This window comes from Lissotriton helveticus, chromosome 2_1 (assembly GCF_964261635.1).
Source record: "Lissotriton helveticus chromosome 2_1, aLisHel1.1, whole genome shotgun sequence".
Taxonomy (NCBI): Eukaryota; Metazoa; Chordata; class Amphibia; order Caudata; family Salamandridae; genus Lissotriton; species Lissotriton helveticus.
This window is the reverse complement of record NC_136059.1, coordinates 1,239,989,226-1,240,015,517: the sequence shown is the minus strand read 5'-3', so window position 1 is coordinate 1,240,015,517 and position 26,292 is coordinate 1,239,989,226. Positions and strand designations below refer to the sequence as shown.

Here is a 26,292-nt window from a genome sequence, read left to right as displayed (position 1 = left end):
AACAAAACCTCCAACCAATGCCAGGGCAAGTAAGAGGAAAAGAACAACCTAGAGGGCCCAAGGAAACGAGGGAAAAGAAGGCGAGCCCACCACAGTCCGAAGGCAACAGACATAACAGAACGGCGCCGACAGCAAGAAAGCAATCGGAAGCAGGAAGAACAGCCCGGGGCCCCCCGAAAGACCGGTCAGGCTACACCAGGAAGAAGGAGGAACACAAAACCATCTCAGCCTCCAAGATAGAGAACATGAAGGTGAAGAAGAACCCGGACACACCTCAGCGAGGGGTCTGCGTACACAACTCAAGAAGCAGAACCAGAGCCACGACGCTAGGCCGCAGACAGCAGGTCAGACCTAGCACACAGCACTGCGACCCCAAGGAAGACACCCCGGGGCACCACCAAGAAAGTCTAATTCAGCAAAGGGGAAATTGCACCTGCAACGTACCTGAACGCCATGGAGAGCAGAAGCCGGAAGGCGACCACAACCCCCATCACAGCATAAGCTATATAACAGCTACCCCTACGCCACATAGGGTAAGTTAAGTCCCAAAACATGGGAACCCTCTTTGGAAGAACTTCCGCAGCAGAGGACAACAGAAAAAGTTGTGGGTAAAAAACTCTGCAGCAGGCTTATCAAGCAACCCAAGAGAAAAAAGAAAAAAAAAACAGGAGGCCTAATCTCAGGGCCAACCTGGGACAGGTAATCCAAGCAAAAACACACACAGCAAAGAAGGGCCGTCCAGCAGCCAACAGGACCACAGCCTCAACAAGGAGGACTCGAGTGGCCATTAAACACACAGAACTACAACAACGAGGCCGACTCGCTCAAAAGGAAGATCATCATCAAGAGCTAGCCCAACTCACTGGTCACTGAGGCGGAAAAGAAGGAGGAGGAGGTTGAATCCCCGCCAAGAGCCTGTGGATGGCTGAGTCCACTGGGGCGTCGAACTAAAGGGTGTTATCCAAGGAAAGATCCACCAGCTGTTCCCGCACATTTTCTGCGAAAACACTGTCCCGAAGCCAAGCATGGCGGCAAAGGGCCACCGAAGAAGCCATGGCACGACCCAGCACTTTCGAGATTTCCAGAGCGGAGCGAAGAATAAACACTGCCAGCTCCCGGCCATCTAACGCATGGTGCCGCAAATCAACACCAGCACCCTCCTGAGAAGCTGCAGATCCAAGGGACTCAGCGGAGTCCAACAAACAAGAGGTGGCCCTAGCCAACACACATAAAGTGTTAAGGGCCCGCAAAGCCGCACTGGTCGAAGCAAACATATTGCGGCCCCAAGAGTCCAGCCAGCGGGCCTTTGGGGAAGGTGGAGCCAACAGCGACGGCAGGGAAGTAAAGGCTGTCCGCAACAGGGGCCCACTGGCAGAGGGGTGGAAAGACAAGCCGGGTCACGTGGCGCCGAAAGGTGTTGATGGAGAAGGTGTTGTGGCACCAGATCCCCATGGTGGGGCGTCCCCAAGTCCCCGTCAGAGAAGAATTGAGCGAACCTTCAAAGGGGAGCAGCAGCTCCTGTCCACCAGAGCCCTGGTGGAGAACCTCCAAAAGATGATCCCCAGGGAAATGGGCAGCCGGATCTCCCATGCGCAAAATTCCCACAGCTGTGGAAACAGCACGAGCGAAGGCCGCACCTGCCTCCGTAGGGTTCTGCGGTGGAAAAAGCAGCTCCACCGTGGGCGACGGCTGCAAGCTAAGCTCAGACTATATACTCTGCATAGCTGTTTCTACACTTACTATGTCTTAAGAATAGACGTAGACACTGTAGGGGTACAGGGCTCATGCCACTGTATCCTCACCTCACACAGGCTCACACAAGGATGTGTGCCATGTCAGCTCTTCACTTTTCTTTGCAGCAAACCATGCAGCTTGCAATGGCAGTGTGTGGGTTTGAGGTACAGGACCTCTAAGGGTGGTACAATAGGTGCTGCAGCCATTAGAGGCCTACCCATGGTAGCTTCTAAAAGGGGCTTACCTGCGGCTAGGGATGTCTCAATTGGGGGTACAGAAAAACAGCTTTAGGAAAGAACATAGGCCCTGGGAACCTTATTTGCAGGGATCCCAGGGCACACCATGTCAAAAGTGCACCATGCATCAGGCAACATTTGGGGTAACCATGCAACAGGGGGCACTTTCCTACACAACACCCCCAAACAAAAGAGAAGGAGACTAACCTTTCCCTAGAGAGTCTTCTTTGTCTAAGTGGAAAGATCTGGAAAGGCTATCTGCATTGGCATGGGCAGTTCTAGGTCTATGTTCCACTGTGAAGCCCATTCCCTGTAGGGAGATGGACAACCTCAAACGTTTTGGAATTTCCCCTTTCCCCTTTCCTCTGCATTAGCCATCTGAGATGTCTGTGGCCAGTGTGAACCAGGAAGTGAGTACCAAACTCATATGGTAACAGGTTGGTCTTGTCCATCACCACTGGTCTGGGATAGGGACGCTCCTATACCTAGCTCAGAGGCATCTGTCTGCACAAAGAACTGCTTGGAGTAATCAGGAGCCTTGAAAAATAGGTGCTAAGCACATTGCATCTTTTAGGGTGTCAAAAGTATTTTGGTAGGAATGTAAAGCCGCTGGTTTTACCAGAATATCACCTCCTGTATTAATTCAATGAAAGGAGAACCACACAGTAGTTATATAAAAATATGTATTTATTAATATAACACTCTCTAGTATCCTCTAAACGAGGATAGAACACAAAGCACACAATACGAGATCGATAGAACAGTTGTGTAAGTAGCACAATACACAGTGGGTCCAGGGGGAGACCAAACCATATACTAAAATAGTGGTATAACAAACACGACTTGGGTCAAGACAAGGTCTGGAGCACGTGGAACCACTGGGATTCCATGGAACCACCCAAAGTGAGTAGATAGGGACCCCACGGAGGACGGGGGCAGTGTGCTAACACCACCTCAGGCTCCGTACATTTTTATGGGGCAGTTGCGGTTGTAATTTTACAGTTCAAGGACCCTTTTAGGAGGACTTCGAGGAAACCCTTGAGAACTTAAGAGGTTGGAGAGCCACCCCACCCGTGTATACCGAAGTACCAGAGTTACCCATCCCATAGGAGCCAGGTGCATAGGGTTGAAGTGGTGTCGGAAACCGCTGTCGTTCTCTATGGAAGGCTTCGAAGAAGTGCTGCTGCCCTGAAGGTGAAAAGGGTCCTGAGGAATCCAAGGATGTATTCTTGCAGAAAGAACCTGAAAGCAGAGGGGACACAGTCTGGGTCACTTCAGGGTGACCAGGGGCTCGGGAGCTGAATGCCCATCGATGTCGGGTGCTTCAGGTGCGAAGAAGCGATGCTTGACTCTGCAGTCACGAGGACCAGGAGATGTCAACGACAACCAGGAGCCAGAAGTGAGCTGTCCCATGAAGGACGTCGAGTGCTGAGGGGTCGGTGTCCAGCTGGAGCACCAACAAGCCTTTGTAAACGCAACGCATGCAGGAAGGTCAAACAAGTTACAGTGAGGTCCACCAAGGTCCTGGGGACTCCCCAAGCAATATAGAGTCAGGGCACGTCTGGAGCATCCAGGAAAGTCCAACAGAATTCAAGATGACCATCAAGAGGACCCACAGGCCGAATGACCAGGAGCCGCGAGGGGACCTCGAGCAAGATCACAAAGTACCAGCCCACGGAGCACTCGGTGTGAGGAGGCCGGAGTGCTTTGGTGGGAATACTGCTCTGGGTCAGGACTACACGGAGTCCAATGCACAAGCTCAATAATCGCCAACAAGCATATGCACTTGCAAATAGACGCGGTGCACAGGCGTTTGGGTTATGCATTCCCCACAAGGGATACTGGCCTCAAACTTGCTGAGAGGGCAAATCAACCTCAGGGACCTTCGAAATCCACCTCCTGTGTTGTTGGAGTCTTCAGAGTCTGCAGGAGCTTGGGAGCAGCAGACCGGTCAATTGCGTTGAGATGTCTGCGAATGCAGTGGAGTGACTCCTTGACCCCAAGGGAGATTCTTCAGTTGTCCTTAGTGCACCACAGGTCCGGCACGGAACATGTATGGAGCAAGGGCACATACAAAGCTTTGGACTGGAGGGAGAGGATGTCGGGCCCAGTCGAAGTCCAGCCAAGTCCAGAGTGTCCAGACGGTCAAAGATCAGTCGTTTCTTGTAGAATCTGATCTTTGTGAAATCTAAAGAGCTACAGTCAGGTAAACCCTTTTGTACCCAAGGGAGAGGGTTGTACTGATTCAGGGGACCCTCCTAGGGGATGGTGAGGACAGAGGGGAAGTTACTCCCATATCTTTTGTCCAGTTTTGTGCCAGAGCAGGAACCAATGGTTCCCAGTACTGGTTTGAGCTGGACTATGCATAGGGACACCAAATGTGCCCTAGGTGCAGACTTTCAGGCACTCTCAGAGTGCACCCACCCAGCCCCAATACACTAAATCCTGCCTGGGGGATGGTCACACCTCCCTGTGACAGGATGCCTATTGTATTGCCTTCCTCTGCTCAAGCTTGGCTCAGCAGCAGGGGGCAGAAATGTGTCTCTGGTCTGCAGCATCCATTTTGTGCTGACCGGGTCGAGAAGGCTGGCACCGGCTAGACCAGTGACCCCACAAAGCTCGCTTCAGAAGGGTGGAATCACACTGAGGTAGGATTTCAAGGTGTTTGATGCCAAACTTGATATGTTTCTATACAGCCGCTTTCGAGACAGCATTTACAGCGAGGTTATAATGCACCTCTACCTATCGGCCCGATTCACAGAACTAACTTAAGACAAAATCCTAAACTTACTACCATTTTGGTATTCACAGAAGGCACTTACTCAATCACAGAAGGCACTTACTCATTTCGGTATTCACAGAAGTTAGGAGTCCTAACTTTAGGACTCCTAAATGCCTTCTGTGAATACCGAAGGTCTTAAAGTTAGGATTTTTCTCCGTTTAGGAGTAGTAAAGTTAGGACTCCTAACTTTAGGACTCCTAAATGCCTTCTGTGAATACCGAAAGTCTTAAAGTTAGGATTTCTCTCAATTTAGTAGTAGTAAAGTTAGGACCCCTAACTTTACTAATCCTAAACTGAGAAGAATTCTAGCTTTCAGACTTTCAGAATTCACAGAAGGCATTTAGGAGTCCTAAAGTTAGGAGTCCTAACTGTACTACTCCTAAACTGAGAAGAATCCTAACTTTAAGACTTTCGGTATTCACAGAAGGCTTTTAGGAGTCCTAAAGTTAGGACTCTAACTTCTGTGAATACCGAAATGAGTAAGTGCCTTCTGTGAATACAAAAATGAGTAAGTGCCTTCTGTGAATACCAAAATGGTAGTAAGTTTAGGATTTTGTCTTAAGTTAGTTCTGTGAATCGGGCCCGCAATGTCCGGCTGAGTCACTGACAACCCAGTAGAATGGTCTCCGAAGGCTGCAGAGGGGCTCTGCTCATGCAGGGGCACCCACTCATGTAAAACTCAGCACCCTGCCTTCAGGATTGTTAAGGCCTGCTATAGGGGCGACTTACAAGTTTTAAGTGTAGTGACAGGACAGTGACCAATAGATATAGTGAACCTACATCTAAAGTAAGTGGTGCAAGCACCAGCTTACACAGGCTGCAGTAGCACACCTGTAGTTCCATTTTGTATGGCCTCTCATGGGTGTCACAATACATGCTTCAGCTAATGGGAGGCCTCTAGGGTACCTATGCCCTGTGTACCTGGGTACCATATAGTAGGGACTTATAAGGGTACCCCAGTATCCAATCTGGAGTGTACCAAAGTGCATGCATAACAATTTAGGGAGAAAGCAGATAGACTGGGGTCCTGATTAGCAGGATCCCAGTCAGACTAGTCAAAAACCATCAAGAAAACTCGCAAAAAGTGGGGGTAACCATGCAGTCAGATTCTACCTTCCAACATAACCCCAAACAAAAGGAGATAAGGCTAACCTTGCCCAGTTGAGACTTTATTTCCTAAGTGGCCATATAAGGAAGATCTTGCACTAGCACCAATACTCCCTGTCTTATGGACCACTAAGGAGTCCCTACCTTGAAGGGTTTTGGATTCTCTCCAAGAGTTGGGCTAACTACCTGTAGTTTGCTTTGGCAAAGAAATAGGCCGGTGGGGTGCCTGAGTATGGAAGTGAGGCCCTAAAAGGGTTGCTTTCAGCTTCCTCAGAGCACTGGTCACCATAGAGACCTTTCTTTCCATGACTGAGTTATATCTGGCTCTAGGGGTCAACCTATGACTGCCTACAGCTGGGGGTTGAGTCCCTCTGGGTAGAACAATGGCGGGCCAGGGAAGGTTAGAGAAAGCTTTGTCCCACGTTTTCCTTTGCCCATCAGAGTCCATCTGGGGGATGTCCCTACCTAAGGGTAAGATGGATCCCTCAGAATGTTGAGAAATATTCACCTGGCTAGTGCTACTAGCCTGGATGTCCCTAATCTGCTGATGAGGGGGTTCCTCTGGACAGTGGACTCTTAGGGGCCCACTGACATTCCTAACCCCTGTAACCCTAGGCTGACTAAGGCTGGGTAGAGAGGGGCAGGACACCTGCTCCAGATTGGGTACCTCCTTGGAAGGACAGGCCTGACCACCTCGGAGGCAGTTCCTTCACAATGGGTAGGATCAGTTCCCTGAGGAAGCTGACCCTTACCTGAAGTCTGGTGGGAAGAAGACTCTTCTTAATTCCCTGTGCTCTCTGGTGGAGCAGAGTGAACCATTATTTCAGGCTCTACTACTCCAAAGGTTTACTGGGGTTGGACTGAGGCCCTAGCGCTACCATCCACTCTCAGAGGGAGGCTAACCTCTGTAGATGGGCCTTCAGCTCTACTTCAGCCCAGGCTGAAGTTTCTAAATCATTATCCAAGAGGCAATCGCCAGGCAAGTTTGAGGACACTGCCACTCTCTTTGGACCAGTGACACCTCCCCAGCTGAGTTCGACTATAGTCGTGGGATGATCTGTCCTCCCACCATCAGTATTGGCCACCTGGTACTTAAACTCAGGTAAAAGCTGGGCTTGGGGCACTAGGGTTCCTGTCAACGTGGTGACACTAGCCCTTGTGTCCCTATAGGCTACAGCTTTCTGACCATTGATCAGAGGCTCTTGTTTGTACTTTCCCAAGGAATTGCGACTGACAGTAAAAGTGGTAAACCCCATGCCACCATCAAAGAGTAAAGAGGCCTGTGTGGGGGACCTGGCTAGGCAAGGGTCCACCTCAGTTCCCCAAGAAAACTCAACTAGATATTTGGGTGCACTACCACCACCTGGGGGATTACTATCTGTAGTACCAGGAGGTGTGGAAGTAGTGTTTGAAGGACACATTTCCTTACTGCTGACCTTGGGGCAAATTACATCATTTTTCCTGTGGCCTGGCTTCTTAAAGACAAAGCAATAAGGTTTCTTTTCAGGGAAGTAAGGAGTTTGGGACCCACACCCAGAAGAGGATTTTTGGGGCCCTTCAGAGGACTTATCTTTTGATTCATCCCCACCTTTCGCTTGGGTCTTGGAGAAATCTTTCTTTGGGTCACCACCCTGGTTCTTTTGTTTCACCCTTGTTCTGACACATTTATCTGCCTTCTTTCCCAATTATTGGGGAGAAGTCAGATCTGAGTCCACTAGGTACTGGTGCAAAAGCTGGTTTTGACCATTTTGAAGGATCTGCTACTTCATAATCAAATTGTACAATCCTAAATAGTCATGCACTTTGCTGCCAAGTATCCAACCGTCCAGAGCCTTTGTAGCACAATCTACAAAGTCTACCCAGTCCCGAGTCTGTGCTTTCTGGGTGTCCCTGAACTTAATACTATACTGTTCAGTGGTTAAACCAAACCCATCAATTAGAACACTCTTCAGTACTGAGTAATTGTCAGCATCCTCTTATCTAACAGTGAGGAGCTTATCTATACCTTTGTCAGAAAAGGAGAGCCAAACGATAGCTGCCCACTGCTCTTGGGGGGCCCTCTGTACTTTACAGGCCTCTCTAAAGCAGTTATCCATTTGTGGATGTCATCCCCACCATGGTAGGGAGGGACTATCTTGCTCAGGTTACTATTGTCTAAAGAATGTTCCTTAACTCAAGGGACACTGTTGCTGCCACCACAGGACTCTAGTCCCAATCTATTTCTAGCCTTCTGGAGTTCTAGGGACTCCTTATCTAGGGCCAATTGCTCTTGCCTGAGCATAAGCCTAGCTTTCTCAAGCTCCAGTAATTGGCATTCCCCATCATAAGAGTCATCCCTCTTATTAGATATGGAGGTCCCTGCAGACTGTCCTGAATGGTTAGATTCTGCAGAGGGAGATCTAAATACATAGGTAAGCTCTATGTCCTTCCTGGAGGAGTAAAGAGAGGACCCTCGTGGTCTTCTCCATTCTCCCCATGAAGGTCTAAGTTGTCCAGGTTGGACCCATTTGGCTCCTCCTGGCCAGGGTTTGAGTCTAGGTCATAAAAGGTTTAACCTCCTGACATTGACATGTCTACGTGAGGCCGCAGGCCAGGCTAGTAAGGAAGCATGGTTTTACTCTTGTGTTGTATGCTGACGACTCACAGCTGGTGATTTCCGTCTCAGATAAGCCTGAGCTAACAGCGAAAGGATTCTATGCTTGTTTTGACGGACGTCATGGAGTGGATGAGTCGGAGCTTCTTAAAAATTAATACAGACAAAACAGAAGTGATTGAATTTGGGAATGGGCCGCGGATGTGGGGCAATCATTGGTGGCCGCCGGAAGCCGGGGAATGTCCCTTACCCATAAAGAAAGTGAGGAATTTGGGAGCCATTTTCGATGACAAACTTAAAAATGTCAGCCCAGGTGAACAGCTTAACATCAGCTTGTTTTTTCTTACTTAAGACCCTGAGGAAAATCTTCCCTTTCATCCCGCTGGCACTTCAGAAAACAGTTATGGCTGCCCTTTTTATGTCCAGAGTGGACTATTGCAATACGATGTTCTTGGGCATCGATAGGTACCATATTAGCAAACTTCAATCACTGAAGAATGCTGCCGTTCGATTGATTCTAAAGCTTCCGAGCCACCATCCCACGCCTCAGGGCAGGAGAACATTACACTGGCTCCCTGTCCATCGGAGAATTGAGTTCAAAGCACTCTGCTTGGTCCATAAAGCACAGTACGGGGGAGGCTTGCATGACTGTCAGAACAGGCTCAGGCTTTACACACCTTCGCTTGACCTACGCTTGGCCAATCATGGCCTGATCCTTATACCTAGGTACCAGAGAGCCAGATGGGGGGGCGTCTATTTTCCTGTTGCGCGGCCCAACTGTGGAACAAACTACCAGTTGCCCTGAGACTGCAGCCGAACCTTCTATTGTTCAGGAAAACCTTAAAATCTCGGCTGTTTAATGCCGGTTAGTGGCTAGTCCTTCCCCACACCCTGCCTCATATACACAACCCAGCGCCAAGATGCCTCGGCATTCAATCGCTTTATAAGCATTTCTATAACAAAAAAAATATATAACCTGTCCTCATTCCCTGCCCCACCCACTCTTTCTACCTCCATCTGACCCAGGGGTCTTCCTAAGGTCATCTAAGAGAAAGACCTCAATGAGACATTGGGTGTTGGCATTTCTCCCTGTCTTCAGCTTTCTAGAGACACACATGGCTTTCAATTCCTGAAATGTGAACTCATTGTATCTAGAGGGCGGAGAGCCACTGGCTTCTCCTTTAGAAGACATAACTAAATGTGGTGTGGTGTATGCTCCTACCCAACCTAGTGGGAAACACTCTTAGGTTGGATAAAGGGTGTGCTAGACCCTTAACTTACCCAACCCTAAGTTCAGTACAACTTACTTATTCTAAGCTTAAGTATTATAGGTGCCTAATAATTTAGTGGTTTTCAGTTAATCAATACAAAGAGATTTATTTGGTTAAACAATACAGGCTTGAATCCTATCCGCTGCACACCAATGTGAGAAGTTGGCCTGGTATATGTTGTCCACTAATTCAAGTGCACACCTTGCACAAGTCCAAATGATCCTTATGATGTATGAGGGCAAAGGTAACCTTTAGAAAGCTATCCTAGTGGTAGCTGTGGAGTACAGCCTTCAGGCTTAATCTTGAAGGAATATAAAGCAGCTTGTTTTACCAGAATATCACCTCCTATATTAATTAAATGAAAGGAGAACCACACAGTAGTTATATAAAGATATGTATTATTAATATAACACTCTCTAGTATCCTCTACCCGAGGATAGAACACAAAGCACACAATACAAGCTCAACAAACAGTTGTAAGTAGCACAATACTCAGTGCGCACCAGGGGGAGACCAAACCATATACTAAAATAGTGGTATAACAACCACAACTCGGGTCAAGACAAGGTCTGGAGCACGTAGAATCACTGGGACCCCAAGGAACCACCCAAGTTGAGTAGATAGGGACCTCATAGAGGACGGGTGCAGTGTGCTAACACAACCGTGGCCTCCGTACAATTCTTTGGGGAAGTTGCAGTTGCAATTTTACAGTTTAAGGACCCTTTTAGGAGGACTTCGAGAAAACCCTTCAGAATGTAAAAGGTTGGAGAGCCAGCCCACTCATGGATACCAAAGTACTAGAGTTACCTATCCCAGAAGAGCCGGGTGCACAGGGTTGAAGTGGTATCAGAAACTGCCGTCGTTCTCTATGGAAGGCTTCGAAGAAGTGCTGCTGCAGTGAAGGTAAAAAGGGTCCAGTGGAATCCAAGGATGGATTCTTGCAGGAAGGAAGCTGAAAGCAGAGGGGACAGAGTCGGGGTCATTTCAGGGTGACCAGGGCCTCGGGAAACCGAATGCCCACCGATGTCAGGTGCTTTAGGTACGAAGAAGGGGTGCTTGATTCTGCAGCCACGAGGACCAGGAGACGATGACCAGGAGCCAGATGCGAGCTGTCCCACGAAGGATGTTGAGTGCTGAGGGGTCGGTGTCTGGCTGGAGCACCAACAAGCCTTGGCAAAAGCAACCCACGCAGCAAGGTCAAGCAGGTTACCGTGAGGACCAGCAAGGTCCTGCGGACTACCGAAGCAATGGAGAGTCAGGACACGTCTGGAGCAGCCAGGAAAGCCCAACAGAATTCAAGATGACCCTCAAGAGGACCCACAAGCCGAATGACCATGCGTCGCGAGGGGACCTCGAGCAAGATCACAAAGTACCAGCCCACAGAGCACTCTGTGCGAGGAGGCCGGAGTTCTTTGGTGGAAATACTGCTCGGGGTCAAGCCTACAGGGAATCCAATGCACAAGCTCAGGAATCGCCAACAAGCATATGCACTTGCAGTTAGAGGCGGTGATCAGGGGTTCAGGTTATACAGTCCCCACGAGGGATACTGGCCTCAAACTTGCTGAGAGGGTAGATCAACCTCAGGGACCTTCGAAACGCACCTCATGTTTTGCTGGAGTCTTGAAAGTCCGCACAAGTTCGGGAGCAGCAGACCGGTCAGTTGCATTGAGGTGCTTGCGAATGCAGGGAAGTGACTCCTTCACACCAAGGGAGATTCTTCAGTTGCCCTTAGTGCACCACGGTCCTGCACGGAACTTGTATGTAGCAAGGGCACAGACAAAGCTTTAGACGGAGAGGGAGACAAAGTCAGGCCCAGACGAAGTCCAGAGTGTCCAGACGGTCAAAGGTCAGTCGTTTCTTGTAGAATCTGGTCCATGTGAAATCTAAAGAGCTACAGTCAGGTAAGCCTTTTTGCAACCACGGGAGAGGGTTGGAAGGATTGAGGGGACCCTCCTAGGGGAGGGTCAGGACAGAGGGGAGGTTACTCCCATGTGCTTTGCCCAGTTTTGCGTCAGAGCAGGAGCCAACGGCTCCCAGAACTGGTTTGAGCTGGACTATGCACAGGGGACACCAAATGTGCCCCAGTTACAGAATATCAGGCACTCTCAGAGTGCACGCACCCAGCCCCAATACACTAAATCCTGTTAGGGAGATGGTCACACCTCCCTGTGACAGGATGCCTATTGTGCTGCCTTCCTCTGCGTGTATTTGGCTCAGCAGCAAGAGGGCAGAAATGTGTCTCTGGTTGGCAGCATCCATTTTGTGCAGGTCGAGAATGCTGGCACAGAATAGACCAGTGACCACACGAAGCTTGCTTCAGAAGGGTGGAATCATACCTCCCACACTGATTACCTGTGTGTAGGTATAATTCCAAGGTGTTTGATACCAAACACAATATGTTTTTATGGAGCCATTTTCGAGAGAGCATTTACAGCGAGGTTATATTGCACCTCTACGTCCGGCTGAGTCACAGACATCCCGGGAGAATGGTCTCCGAAGGCTGGAGAGGGGCTCTGCTCATGCAGGGGCACCCTCAAACGTAAAAACCAGCACAGAGTCTTTAGGATTGTTAAGGCCTGCTATAGGGGTGACTTACAAGTTTTAACTATAGTGACCTACAGATATAGTGAACCGATATCTAAAGTAAGTTGTGCAAGCACCAGCTTACACAGGCTGCAATAGCAGACCTGTTGTTCCATTTTGAATGGCCTCTCATGGGTGGCACAATACATGCTTCAGCCAATGGGAGGCCTCTAGGGTACCTATGCCCTGGGTACCATATAGTAGGGACTTATAAGGGTACCCCAGTATCCAATCTGGAGTGTACCAAAGCACATGCATAACAATTTAGGGAGAAAGCAGATAGACTAGTCAAAAACCAGCAAAACACCAGGTAAAAAGTGGGGGTAACCATGCAGCCAGATCCTACCTTCCTACACCCAGTTCACTTTCTTGGGCATCTTGTTGGAGGTAAATGCTGTGAGGGGTCTCTCAATGGATCCATACCCTTTCTCAAACCTCCTATGGTACCCAGTCAAGCCAAGGAATGACGACTTGTGTCTGGGTGGTTGGAGTTTCCAAATCCAGAATAGTCTAGATTTTGGGCTGTAGTTGTTGGACATGGCCTCCCCCTACAAGGTGGCTCAAGTACACAAGAGTTCCCTGCCCTATCTGGCATTTGGATGCCTTAATAATTAGACCTGCAGCTTGCAGGACCTGTAAAATGTTCCCCAGGTACACCAGGTGGTCCTGCCAGGAAAAGCTAAACACAGCAATATACTCTAGATAAGCTGTACTAAAGCCTACCAACCATGCAAGGACTTGAGTCACCAACCTTTGGAAGGTGGCAAGGGCATTCTTTAGACCACAGGCCACCACAGTGAACTGGAAGTGCCCATCAGGTGTAGAGAATGCTGTATTTTTGTTTGCTCCAGGGGCCATGCCAATCTGCAAGTACCATGCAGTTAAGTCAAAGGTACATAAGTTGTGGGCACCCCCGTACTTATCTATCAGTTCATCAGCTCTGGGAATGGGGTGTGCATCTGTCTTGGTGACAGCACTGAGGCCTCTGTAGTCCACACAAAACCTAATTTCTCTCTTTCCACCCTGTGGATGAGGTTTGGGAACTAGGACCACCGGGCTGGCCCAGGGACTCTCAGAAGGCTCAATGACCCCCAGCTTTGGTGCGTCCCTTAACCTGATCAAACTGGCAATGGATTTTGGTTTTGACAGGCAAGCTGTCTCCAGTGTCCACATCATGGTTACACCAGGGAGTCTGACCAGGGGTTAAGGAAGTATGCGATCACCCTTTGGGGGGACGGAGCTTGCCGGCAAGCAAGATGGCCGAGTAATCCCGGTGCCCCGCTAGTGGTTAATACCTATCCTTAATTATCCTGCACTTGCTCGCACTACGCTGTTTGAAACCTGCACGTCTGAGAAGCTGAGGTGCTGGGGTGTGCGGCGATATCCTTCCAACTGAGATCTGACGCCGGAAACTGCTTGATTGAGACGGCGCTGGGAGGACGTCCCGACTGGCCGTAAGCCTCGGCACAGAGTGGGCACCCTCCCCCAGAGACGTGGCACTACGTGCGGCATAACAGCGGCCCACCGCCCGGGTCCTGCACTGACCGGCCTGAACGCTCATCGCAAGCAGAGCGGAGAATAGCCCGGGAACCCAGCAGCGCCCGCCTCTGAGTATTGACGAGTGCGGGTGCAGCCTGGACCTCGGGGAGGCAGTGCGGGCCTAATTTGGAACCCCGGAAGACCTAGCGCTGGCCGCATCGGCCGCCTGTGCACCGGAGGGAGCCCTGTTAGAAAAGTGACGCTGACGGTCACGGCTGCCCTCAAATAGACGCATTGCGATTTCAGCAGCGGTAATTGCAGGGATTGCCCCCAGAGGCTCGGATTCCACAAGTGAGCACAGTGACATAGCTGGTGAAGCCCAGACATACGAGGAGCTGGCAGGGCGGGAGCGGCCCATATAGCCTGATAAAGCAGTTGGGACACACACTGAGCGTGTGGGAGGTGACAGAGACAAGCTCTGTGTGACAATGCAAAGTGGCCTGTGACTCCCCTTGTCCAGGGGATGACTGAGAGAGCCCCACACAGCTATTCCAGGGAGGACACATACCCGTCGACACCTGTGGACCTGAGCCGGCAGAGAGGGAGGCATCCTGATAGACGCGTGGGGCAACAGAGGAGGGGCACGTGAGGTCTCGCAACCCCAGCAGCGGCTGCAACAGAACTGACTGGAGGAGTGTGGGGGGTGGCCCCAGGAGTCCATGTTGGAGGGACGGTGGTGCGCATTCATACATCTGAAGAGGCCCACCCCGGAAAATAGCCTGTAAGGAAGAGCTGGACGTTAAGAAGAAAGGGGAGGTGTGCAGGTGCCCCTACCTAGCAGGATGGGCCGGGGCGATAAAACAAAAACAAAGATCTCATTCGGACAGCGGCGCGCTCAATCACACAACGCCTCCGGTGCAGATAAAGACGGCATGCGGGCGGGAGACGAGCCTCCGGGCGAAACAGACATCAAGGCTATGCTGGTGGCGATGGAAAAGGGCCTCCAAACCAGCATAACTGCTATAGGCACAAAGATCGACGCCCTGTCCTATAGGATGGATAGGATGGCTGAGCGAGTCGACAAGCACGCAGAGAGATTGGACATGTCTGAGCGGAGGCTGACGGAGGTGGAGGAGGCGCAAACGGAGCTGGACACAAACCACAAGAGGAGCGACAAACTACTGCAAGCCCTACTGGATAAGACTGAGGACTTGGAAGCGAGGTCTCGTCGCTGCAACCTGAGAAATACTGGACTTCCTGAGACAACGCAGACTGGTAATATGGAGAAGTTTATTGAAAATCTGATAACCGCACTGCTGGGTGAGGAAGCTTTCTCTCCGGTCTTCATTGTAGAGCGAGCTCACCGCTCTTTGGGACCTCGCCCGCGCCCGGACGCCCCACCTCGCCCTATTATAGCTAAACTCCTGAACTACAGGGACAGGGATGCAGCACTGAGGCTGGCTAGAGAACGGACAACTCTTCAATATGAAGGCTCGGTAAGATCATTGTACCCGGACTTCACAGCCAGGGTGCAAGAGGCCCGCAAACACTTTGCCCCATAGAAAAAACAACTCAGAGACATGGGACTGGATTACGCGAGGCTCTATCCGGCGAAGCTGAGGGTCAATCGGCAGGGTAACTCTCACTTATTTACTGACCCTCGAGCCTTACAGCAAGCCCTTAAGCGCTGGTCTAAGGAACAACGTAGAGACACAGCTGACCCTACAGAAGCAGCAGACGGGAGCAGTCGCCTAGATGAGCAGGAATGAGCACCTTCTCACGGTTAGCAGTTGGCTGCGGTAAGATGCAGGTGCAGCAACTCTTCTGGGGCTGTAGTGTTGAGTAAAAATTGCTGGGGAACGCAACTGCTGGCCTGGATTCCACATGGAGTGGGACGGGACTATATAGTGTTGATCGGAACAGTCCCCATTCCCTCAGATTCTGTGCACAGATAGAGTTACAGGGGGCCGCCGCGCCAGACTGTGAACTGTGAACAATGTACAGATGGCACGTCAGGATGTAAGGAGAAATCGCTCTTTTTGCATAGTGCTTGAGCGACTGATAAAGCAGCGTAGGCAAATAGGTGCAGCGACACCACTAAGTCATATTCTAGGATAGTTAGTGCAAATTAACCTACCACTGCGGGAGATGCACGGGGCAGTTACAATTTGGTGCAGGTTGGCACTAATCATTGGTGACAAGGCAACCTCGGCCCCTGCGCACAATGCTCCTGTTTGTCTTTCCGAACTTTAGAATGTTGGGGGTAGGGTTCAACGGGAGGAGGGGAGGGTTCGGGACCGGCAAGGCCAGGTTGGGGGAGGTCTGCTGTGGGAGGGGGGAGGGGCAGTTTAGTTTCTATTTTGCACACAAAAGGGGGTTGGGGGGGATTGTTGTTTCCACGTATATGCACACTACCAGACCCGAGCTGCAGAGCCGACATAGCACACATATTGTCCACACATAAGCCCGATGGCTGACATACCTGAGACAACGCGAGGTGATACGTCTGCAGTGATCCGAGCCCTCACTTGGAACGTACGTGGTCTTAATGATCACCGTAAGCTTCGCAAGGTGTTAAATTATCTCCAAAGACAGAGCGTTGACCTGGCACTCCTGCAGGAGACCCACCTCCCACTCACGAGCAAGATGTTGCTCAGTAAGGGATTTGCCGGACAAATCACTGCTGCAGGCTTCACGACCCATTCCAGGGGTGTGCTGACTTGGGTTAACCCCAGATCAAAGCTGACATTAACACTACTGAATGCCGACCCAAATGGTAGATGTGTTATCTCCCAGTGTGCAGGGCCGGGGATAGATTTGTTGGTTATAAATGTGTACGGTCCGAACTATGACTCCCTGGACTTCTATTCAAGTTTGGCGCAGACAATACGCACATTTCCCACAGCACGGGTGTTGTGGGGGGGAGGTCTGAACTTGGTATTGGATCCGGCTTTAGATAGATCAGCGGGACCTCCTCGCAGACCCTCTGCTGCGGCCCTATCACTTCAAGCTGAGCTCGCCGCGCTGGGACTAGAGGATGTATGGAGGCACAGACACACGGAGAGGGGAGGATACACACATTACTGGGCATACCATGATACCCATACAAGAATTGACTACTGGATAGCGCCCTCTCCTGTAATGACACGTATTAAGGCTTGCACAGTCCTCGCACGCACTTTATCAGATCATTCACCGATCTTACTCGTACTAGAGACACCTAAGCAAGTAATCCCTCCATTTACATGGCGATTCCCGCCGTATTCACTATTGGATCCCGTGTTTCGGGGCGAGCTGGTGGAGGAGATCGACACCTTTTTTTATATTAATATAGGCTCAGTGGAAGAATTCAGTACAGTATGGGAGACCTTCAAAGTATTTATGCGAGGCATAGCAATGGCGAAGCACTTGAGCGTCCTTAAATCTATTAGACAGCGGCTGTCAGAGTTAGAGAAACAGCTTGCGTCTCTGGAGAGGAGACAGCTGGAAACTCCTGATGAGACTAGCTCAGGAGATTAGGACCCTCATTACAGATTACAATGAAACAGCGGACAGAAAAGTACAGCACATGGGGAAATACGCGACAGCACGCACGTATGGAGAAGGGGAGCGACCGAGCTCGCTTTTAGCTAGAAAACTCAAGGGCAATAGGGGGAAAACACTGGTCACCGAATTGAGAGATACCGATGACCAGACAATTACGGACGAGAGAGACATCGCAGACAGATTTCGGGGCTATTACTCCGATCTCTACTCTTCCACAGGCGGTGACCTCTCGGACGAGGCTAAAGACTACTTGGAGCATATAGAGCTGCCTACACTAACTAAAGCCCATCATAAATTCTTAGCACTACCCATAGAAAAAGATGAAATAACTGAAGCACTGGCCAGCATGCGCTCTGGTAGCGCTCCGGGCATTGACGGTTTAACGGTGGGCTTTTATAAAGCTTTCCAGGATAAACTGATTCCTCACTTAGCCAGGCTGTTTGATGACATTTGTTTAGAAGGCAAAATGCCAGCATCCATGAGAGAGGCCCTTATAGTCACCATACTTAAACCTGGAAAGGCGCCGAGCGAATGCAGTTCATACAGGCCGCTATCCCTTTTAAATGTGGATGCTAAGATCTACGCGAAGGTATTGGCGACCCGCATTGCCCTCCTGGCCCCCGTGCTGGTGGAGCCTGAACAGGCGGGCTTCATCCCGAGTAGAAATTTGACGTATAACATCCGCACGGTCTTGGGCGCTATACAGCATATCAGACAAGACACGAAAGCAGTGGCAGTTTTCCTAGACATGGAGAATGCCTTTGACTCCGTGGAATGGCAATTCATGTCGCTTGTGCTGCGGAGACTTGGCTTGGGCGAACCGTTTCTTCAGATGATACTAGCATTGTACCATAAACCCACAGTGAGGCTGAGAGTCTGTGACCACGTGACGGATTGGTAGAGGAACTCGTCAGGGCTGCCCCTTGTCCCCCCTGCTGTACGCATTGGTGGCCGAACCACTCGCTTGCGCACTTCATGAATATCATGGCAATGACGGCGTCAGATTCCCGACATATAAAATTGTTGTCTCGACATACGCGGATTACACACTATTATACATTCGAAACCCAGAACGTAACCTACCGACAATACTCAGAGAAGTAGTTAGATTTGGAGCACTCTCTGGATTGCGCATTAATTGGTCGAAGTCAGTAGCGTTCCCTCTTACCCCAACTACTGAACAATTTCACATGGAATACCCCCTACAGTGGTCCTTGGACCCGGTGAGGTACTTGGGAGTCAAGATTCACACGGACTCTGAGACGCTGCTTAGAGAGAACTATGGAACGGCCTACAGCAGACTGGAGGACGACGTGGCGTCCTGGTGCAAACTCACACTCACCCTCATGGGGAGAATCGCCATCATGAAAATGGTGGTGCTGCCTAGATTCCTGTTCCTGTTCAGCGCTATCCCGATGGTACTATCAAAGGCTTTTTTCCAAACCATGACACAACTAATGGTCAGGCTTGCATGGGCAGGAAAACAGCCTAGAGTGCGGTGGTCTCTCCTGACGCTTCCATACAGCATGGGTGGGCTGGGTGCTCCAGATTTGGAGCTCTATTACATGGCTGCACAGGCTGCACATTTGGATACATGGTGACGCGCTTATACCTCATGTCCGTATGGAGCGACTCTTCGCCGACCCCCTGCCTCTTCCGGCCATAATTTGCCGGCCTGTGGATCGCAGGACGGGTATACTGGACTCTATTACGGCGGTGAACCATGCATGGCACTTGCTGCTGCTGGCTCGCGGGGGGGGCGCTGCTGTACTCACCCATTATGCCTCTGGAATGGGCGATTTGGCTGCAGCCACTGAGAGAACATGGTGTAATACAAGCCATGCACAAAATTGGTATCAAAGTGGCGGGAGACCTATTTCTGAACGGCACAGCCAAAACCTGAGACCAGGTCGAAGCGAATGCCTGAGACATCACGCTGCTGACCCGCTTCCAATACCACAGAATTCGTAACTCCCTCCTGGACTTACTGGTACCGGATCTAGATGAGCCGCCGGAGGTTCCAGAACTCACGTACGTTATTAAGACGGAGTCCCCTCGCAAGCTTGTAACGAATTTATACAAGACATCGATGGCTAGCAGAGAACAGCAGCTCATGAAAGCCAGAATAGCCTGGGAAAGAGACCTAAAGATCATTATCAATGACGACATGTGGCGCTACTGCGGCACAAACACCAAGAGGTTGTCCCTGAATGGGAAGCACAGGCTGATCCATTTTAAGTTCCTGCAGAGGGTGTACTACACCCCAGAGAGGCTACACAGATATGGTCTACGCCCTACAGCGGAATGCGAAAGGTGTCATGAACAGGCAGCCGATTTCATACATCTCGTGTGGAGCTGCCCGGGGATACAAGAATACTGGGCAAGCATTTTTGTGGCCATTAATGAGACCCTAGAACTTGAGCTAACCCCAGACCCAGCTTTGGCACTCTTAGGCTATTCAAAGTGCTTACCGGTAGCAATGAGGAGGCTAGTAGATATGGGGATGCTGATAGCGTGACGCGTGGTCGCATTGTGCTGGATGAGGGGTCCGCTTCACACGACAAAACGATGGGCACACGACATGTTGTACACATGCACACAATCTGAGCACTACAGTGAGTTATTGCCGCCCACCAGTAGGCCCAAAAACCTCTGGGGGCTATACCAAGCGCACCTGAAGCCCGGAGGGGCGGAGATTGCGAGGGTGGATGAGCCAGATGATGGTAACGTGGGATTGGCCGCGACTAGCCCTACAGGATCAGAAGAGAATACAGGCCTGGAGGATTAACATTGGAGGCCGCAGGAGTAGAAAATGGCACATGCGGGGGGGACCGCCAGAGGAGGGTTTGCAGCAAAGTTAAAGGGTACCCCATCATGTCTGTGTAGTTCACCCTGAGAGAACAGGAACATGATATTGTTTGAATTAGTTGTCTAGAGGACAGCACACAGCAAGGTTGGGAGACATTGATAGTATATATAAATTTGGGACGGAGGACTCATTGAGGTTGGGGACTCAGGCTAAGAGGAACACACAGTGTGATGGAGCTGCTCTAGGGGGGCATGCAGCGACACAATGAGTCTGGGTCACAGGCGATGCGAGGTGTAGCGTCCGGAGGGGCAGCGGAGTTGGGTGGATGTGGAGAACTGGCTCAGGGTCTCACCACTATTTGCAGAGGCGCGTTGATTCCTCATGGCATAAAGTATAAGTTATAAGCTCGGAATGCATAGACTACTCTGCCGCCGGTCCTCCGGGATGTCGGCTAAGTGGCTGTGTTAAATCCCAAAGAGAATTGCATGCTATCTGGAAATTCGCCGCAGCCGGCCCCAGGGTTGTAGGCTAGGCGTTGAGTGCTTTATTTGTTATAACAATAAAAATCTTCTTAATACATTTTTTTTTTAAACTATGCGATCAGCCTGCTGTTGGGCAGAGAGGCTGACTGAATAGACAACTCCATCTACTGACCCATCTTGGGGGCTGTAAGAGGGGAGGTTAGGGAGTGATTCCCTCTCTGTCTCATGATCCTCATCAGTAATCATCAGCATGGTCGCATCAGCCGTGTCACAACAGAGTTTGAGGCAGTTCACACATATCACCCTTTCCGGGGACCTGCTAGTGCTCAGGTCTACCAAGTAGGTAACCTCACTTTTCTTTTCTAGGATAGGGTAAGGGCCACTCCATTTGTCCTGGAGAGCGCTTGGTGCCCCTGGCTCCAAAACCCACACCTGTTGCCCTGGAAATAAAATGAAAACAGTGCAGATTGTTGGGCATACCAGAGCTTCTGGAGCTCCTGGCTGGCCTCAAGATTATTTGATGCTTTCTGCACCTTCTCTGCCATCCTGGAACAAAGGCCTAGTACATAATCCACCACATCTTGTTTTGGTACATGATAGGGTTTCTCCCATCCTTCCCTCAAAAGTGACAGTGGACCCCTTGCAGGGTGGTCAAACAGATGTTCAAAGGGTGAGAACCCTACTCTCTTCTTTGGCACCTCTCTGTAGGCAAAAAGCAGGCAGAGCAACAGAACATCCCATCTCCTTTTGAGTTTTTCAGGGAGTCCCATTATCATGCCTTTCAATGTCTTGTTGAACCTTTCAACAAGGCTATTGCTTTGTGAGTGGTAAGTTCTTGTGAACTTGTAGATCACTCCACACTCATTCCACGTGTTTTAAGTATGCAGACATGGAGTAGGAACCTCTGTCCCATACTACCTCTTTAGGAAATCTTACCCTGGTGAAGACACCAATGAGGCCCTTGGCTACCACAGGGGCTGTAGTAGTCCTGAGGGGAATGGCATCGGGATACCTAGTAGCATGATCCACTACTACTAGTATGAACTTGTTTCCTGAGACTGTGGGAGGTTCAGGTGGTCCCACTATATCCACTCCTACCCTCTCAAAGGGTTCCCCAACCACTGGTAGTGGGATTAAGGGGTCTTTTGGGTATCCTCCTGTCGTGCCACTGGCTTGACAGGTAACACAGGAGCTTACAGACTCCTTCAGTTTTTAGGACATCTGGGGCCAATGGAAGTGGGAGAGGATGGATTAGTTACTTACCTGTAATCCTAGTTATCTTCCAGGGGTATACTCATTAAAGTCATAAGCACTGAATAATCTCCGCCCATGAGCGGGAACCCGGAACACATAACCAAATACATATATATGTGTAAATATATTAAAAAAATAGTACATAGTACTAAACAAATTATACACATATACATGTATAACCCACTAATATGCAGCCCAACCATAACCTATAGGCTAATAAGGCCATCATTACATACTTTTTGCAGCATGAAAATAAACCATATAGACAATGCAATAAACAGGCATGAGCCTAAAATGCATTCCATAACTAACCCTGGGCGTAGTAGGCGTAGTGGGGCTACGCGAAGCTACGCGAAGTAGGCAAGAAACTACGTCCACCTACGCAGTTCGCGTAGCCCCACTACGCGCCACCCGCCTCCCTCCCGCCCTCCCTAAATACTACCCACCTTTTTAAAAATGTTATTTAAGTATTTAGGGAGGGCGGGAGGGAGGCGGGTGGCGGGCAACTTCGCTACGCCCACGGAGTGGGCGTAGTGTTGCCTGCTACGCCTACTTTGTAAATGGCGAAGTAGGCAACACTCCGCCCACTCCGTGGGCGTAGCGAAGTACTACGCCCAGGGTTATCCATAACCAGCAAAACCTTTTATTTTCATCAAAGAACTTGTAATAAAAAGCAATTAGCCTAAGCAGGCTGCATAGAGAAAAAATATCCCTGTACAGAAAATCAGACTGACACCTCGCCTTTAAGGCCTCAGAGAATCTGAACACTTTGCCTTTAAGGCCTCCAGGGGAACTCTGGTCCCATCATGCCCCACAGGTGACAGTTAGGTCAGTTATTTTGTACGGTACAGTAAACCTCGCAGGTATCTGCATATAGAAGTGCAATAATAACATATTAAACCATATAAAAAAATCACTGCTCGCCCGGGGAGGCGGGAGGGTGCTCATGACTTTAATGAGTATACCCCTGGAAGAGAACTAGGATTACAAGTAAGTAACTAATCCTTCTCTTCCAGGGGATACTTATTAATAGTCATAAGCACTGAATAGAATAGCAAGCTCATACCCACTTAGAAGCGAGCGAGCAGAAAAAAGGAAATAACAACAGCTTTGACACACATATCTTAGCTAGAATTAGCAAATAAATTCCTGAGCGATGTCTGCCCAACCTGAGCATCTGCCTGTGTGTCCGAATCCAGACAGTAATGGCGAGTAAAGGTATGAACTGAACGCCATGTAGCTGCTTTACAGATTTCTGCCATAGAAACATTTCTAAGGAGAGCTGTAGTGGAAGCTTTCCTTTCTTGTTGAATGAGCCTTCGGTCTTCCTGACAAAGACCTGTTTGACAACTGATACGCTAGGAGAATGCAAGACACAATCCATCGAGATATGGACCTCTTGGAAGCCGTAGAGCCTGTATTAATAGGACCATAGTTAATGAATAAACGATCTGAGTGTCTCAAAGTCTTTGTTCTGTCCAGATAAAACTTAAGAACTCTCTTAAGATCTAAAGAGTGTAGAGCTCTTTCAGGAGGATTGGTAGGATTTGGGAAAAAAGTCGGCAAGGTTATAGTCTGATTAATGTGAAAATCTGACACTACCTTGGGCAAAAAGGCAGGATGCGTCCTGAGTACCACTCTATTAGCATGGAACACAATGAAAGGTTCCTTGCAACACAGAGCCTGGATCTCGCTCACTCTACGAGCAGAAGTAATGGCTACAAGGAACGCTACCTTCCAAGTTAAGTGTTGCAAGGAGGCCTTATGTAGAGGTTCAAAAGGATCACCCATTAACTTAGTTACCACCACATTAAGCTCCCAAGGTGGGGAAGGTGACCTGACTGGCGGATACACCTTTCTTAAATCTTCCAGAAAATCTCTCACTACAGGCATCCTAAAAAAGGAGGTCTGAGTAGGCGATTTCCTGTAGGCCGTGATCGCTGCAAGGTGGACTTTAATAGAGTTAAACTGAAGACCAGACCTTGCCAAATGTAACAGATAAGTTAGAATCACCTGTTCCAGACCATGTATAGGACCAAAACCATTGCTCTCACACCACAGAAAAAATCGTTTCCATTTAAAACCATATGATTTCCTTGTAGAAGGTTGTTTTGCCTCTTTAAGGATATGCATACACTATGGATTCAACTGCAAGTGTCCATACTGGATGACTTCAGGAGCCATGCTGCGAGGCGTAGGGAGGACAGGTTGGGGTGGAACACTCTCCCCTTCTGCTTGGACAGAAGATCCGTGCGACACAGCAACCTCCTGTGTGGCACTTCCGACAACTGAAGGAGATCTGGAAACCACCATTGGCGTGGCCACTCGGGGGCAATCAGAATCATCCTGGACTTGGTTTTGTACATCCTGTTGATTACTGTTGGTATCAATGGGGTCGGAGGAAAAGCGTACAGTAAGTTCTGACACCAGTCTATCAAAAGGGCATTCCCTTGAGACACGACCTGGGGAAATCTGGACGCGGAGACGGGGCATTTTGCGTTTCCCGCGTCTGCTAACAGGTCGATATCTGGAATTCCCAATGTTTGAAAAATACTGTTTGCGACCTCCTCGTTCAGGACCCAATCGTGAGCCTCGACGAAGTCCCTGCTGAGGAAATCCGCCTGCGAGTTGAGGGACCCGGGCAGATGCACCGCTGTTATCGACAAATCTCTCGCCAGTAACCAATTCCAGATGGTCTGAGCTTCCATGGAAAGAGTCCTGGCCCTGGTACCCCCCTGCTTGTTTAAATAACACATTGTAGTTGTATTGTCTGTTTACACTAGGAGGGACCGAGACTGGAATGATGGAAACAGGGATTTGAGAGCCAGATGAACCGCCCTCAGTTCCAGCAGGTTGATGTGATAGCCCTTCTCGGAGTCTGACCATAGCCCTTGTACTTGCAGAGGGCCCATATGAGTACCCCAACCCTGGAGAGAAGCGTCCATGATCAAAATTTGAGTAGGAGGATCTTGATGAAATGGCACTCCTTGCATTAAATGGGACCTCCTCATCCACCATCGGATGGAATCTTTGGCGGACTGATGAAGGAGTATTCGATCCTCCCAGCACCCCGTCCTCTTTCTCCATTGATCCTCTAAACACTGTTGCAGAGGACGCATGTGCAATCTTGCGTTTGGAACTATGAAGATGCATAACGCCATGGACCCCAGGTGAGATGATACTTGACGAACTGTCGGGGAAGTGGCTTGAACAAGAAGCTGACATTTTGTCCTCATGGATAACCACCTCTCCTACGAAGGACACACGTTTTCTTTTTCTGTGTCCAAGAGAGCTCCCAGATAGTGGATTTGCTGGGTTGGGTTCATTATCGATTTCTTGAAATTGACTTGAAGACCCAACTTGTGCATGAGGTGAAGGCATATTGAAAGATGATCTTCCAGAAGAGATTGAGATTAACTTTTCAGGAGCCAGTCGTCCATGTAAGGATATATGAAAATCCTCTGTCTCCGAAGGAAGGCAGCTACCACCACCATACACTTCGGGGAGCTGACTTTAGTCCGAACGGAAGTACTGCATACTGGTAGTGATGAACAGACACTTGAAGTCTGAGAAATTTGCAATGCCTCTTTGAGATTGGAACATGAAAATATGCATTCAGGTCGATGGAACACATCCAGTCCCCCTAATGTAACTGGGAAAATATTTGATGGAGCTCTAACATCCGAAATTTCTCCCTTCGAATGAATCTGTCCAACAATCTTAAATCCAGTATAGGTCTGAATTCTGCATTGGGACCTTTCTTTCTCACCAAGAAGAAGCGGGAGTATAGACCTTGGTTTCTCTGTGAAAGAGAAACTTCCTCTATGGCGTTTCTGCACAAAAGGATGTTTACTTCTTTTTGAAGAAGTTTTTGACTTTGATGAAAGACTCTCTTTGGATTTATGACGGGAGGAGGTGATTTGAATTTGAGGAGATAACCATTTTGGATTATGTGGATGACCCACCTGTCCTTTGTCAATCTTCTCCAGTCGTCCAAGTATAAAGCAATGCTTCCTCCTACCGGAGTGGACCACAGCTGTGGAGGAAGTTCTTTCTCATTGCTTCTGAGGCTGTTTCGCAACCGAGGACTGCTGTCTATTTCCTCCTCTGCCTCGCCCAGGCCTGCGCTGTTGAAACTGCGACCTCTGTTGAGACTGGCCCTGGTTTTGAGACGACCAGTTTGATGTTTGCCCACGCTGTTGAAAAAACCTCTTGTCGTAGGGGCGAAAATGACAGCGGAACTCCTTTTTCTCTAGGCCAACCGTTTTTAGAGTGTCAAGCTCCGCTTTCATCTTGGCCATCTCACCATCCGCATGAGATCCAAATAATGTTGTCCCGTTGAAAGGCAGATTGACTATTTTCCTTTGGGCATCTGGCTTAAGGCCGTGAGGCGCAGCCATGCCTACCTCCTAGAGC

The 26,292-nt window shown here is 49.6% G+C and overlaps 1 protein-coding gene across 1 annotated transcript in view; it reads right to left on the bottom strand.

Moving 5' to 3' along the window:
• Positions 1–26,292, bottom strand: part of PRDM9 (PR/SET domain 9) — a 1,629,505-nt gene that overhangs the window by 943,439 nt on the left and 659,774 nt on the right. The window lies entirely within an intron of this gene.